The sequence below is a fragment of the Polyodon spathula genome, chromosome 30, assembly GCF_017654505.1.
Source record: "Polyodon spathula isolate WHYD16114869_AA chromosome 30, ASM1765450v1, whole genome shotgun sequence".
Classification (NCBI taxonomy): domain Eukaryota; kingdom Metazoa; phylum Chordata; class Actinopteri; order Acipenseriformes; family Polyodontidae; genus Polyodon; species Polyodon spathula.
This window is the reverse complement of record NC_054563.1, coordinates 8,606,444-8,608,241: the sequence shown is the minus strand read 5'-3', so window position 1 is coordinate 8,608,241 and position 1,798 is coordinate 8,606,444.

Below are 1,798 nucleotides of genomic sequence, written 5' to 3'. Positions count from 1 at the left end.
AGATTTACATTGAAAAAAGATTACATTCATGAAGCAAAACTGAACCCTGAAGAACTCCCTTTGTTTATATAAAGAAACAGATTAGGTTTCATTAAAAGTAACCCATTGTGTCCAATCCTGAAAGTAATGAATTAGCTTATTTATTGCAGGGGGACCACAGCCAAGATTCCGCAGTTATTTCATGCTCCGCTGTGTCCAATGTCTTTTTAGGATCAATAAAAGTTACTGCAGTAATAAAAATGTGTCTCCATAGTGAAAGGTATGTTGTTTAAATCACCATTTATCCCTTCAACAGGATTTTTCAAAACACAACTTTCCAAGATATCTTGGATTATTTAAATTTAACAATTGAAATGTGATTTATTGTCTTATAACTGCATTCTAAGTCTGGCTTTTTTTGTTGTTGTTGCTAACAATCTAAAAATGAGAGCTGAAAAAATGAACTGAAGTCTGTTCTGTACCAATATTACAATTTCCCCAAGGATAGGCCTCCTGCCATCGTGCTTCAGTTAAATCTGCGACACCTGGAAAGTATAACAAGGGGGGTTGGGAGGAACACAATAACGAGGCAGACACATTAACAGAAATCTATTACCTGCAAACTACCTGTGTATAATAAAAAACATACCCTGCTTCGTCGGGCGATGGCCACCAGGTCCCAGCAGAGCATTCCCGTCAATTCAATAGCTCTGATCAGAGCTTGATCTCAATAAAGCTGCAGTTTAGATCAATAACATGGTGCTTTTTTAAGTATGGTGTATATGGGTCATACATTTTAAATAAAAAGTTTTGCAATACATACAGATACAGCCCTGTATGTAACACATGCTTCCTGCTTGCTCTGTCAGTCGTTTACAGTCTGTACAAAACACAACAGTTTGATGGGTACGAGACTGACCCATCCGTTCCTGTGTCTCTTCCAAGATTATGCTGCGGACATACTGTACAAGGCCCTACATGGTCAGGGCCCTTCTTACATCATGGACATTCTTAGCCCACACATCCCTGGAGACAGCTCAGGTCTTCCAGTTCTAGACTTCTTAAATGCATTTCACCCGTGCGTATTCCTCATGGTGGGCGGAGCTTTAGTTGCATTGTCCCTTCCTCGTGGAACTCTCTGCCCAGCTGCATTCCAAATTCTACTTCAGTTTTTCATTTTAAAACTTCTCTCAAGCACACTTTTCGGCTGTCTTCTCTTCTTAAGCTTCCTAGGCTTTGAAATATCAACTGATATTTTTTTATCTTGTTTTATTCTAATACTGTTTACCAATGTATTGGGAAAATTCTGCTTTTATCTTGTTTGTGTTTAAGTTTATAATGTTTATACATGAATTTGGATATTTTGATTGTGCAGGGTCTTGGGACACTGATGTGAATGATGACTTGTTGCACTGCTTCAAATAGACAGTTTACACAAAGGAGCCTGACAAAAGCAAAAGACGTTCATTCAGAAAATACTGCACCACAAAATACAGACTTTGGGCTCTAAAGTACTTGACTTAGTAATATACATTTCAGTCAGGAAAACTCATGCGATAGAGAGCAAAATTTATTAAAGCGTAGAAATCACATACTGCGTTCTACGTGTTTTCATTACTTCTTTGGCTCTGTCCTTTGAGGTACCCCTGCCCATGATTGAGTTTGCTGATAGTGGAGAGGCTGTGGGAAGCCGTGGGTAGGGGGGCAGGATAGCTGCTCTCCCCCTTAGACGAGGTGGTAAACAGGTGGAGGCTGTGGAGCAGGAGCCTGACTCTGACGATGGGGAATGATGGGTTGAGGTAAGATATAAAGCCCTTTC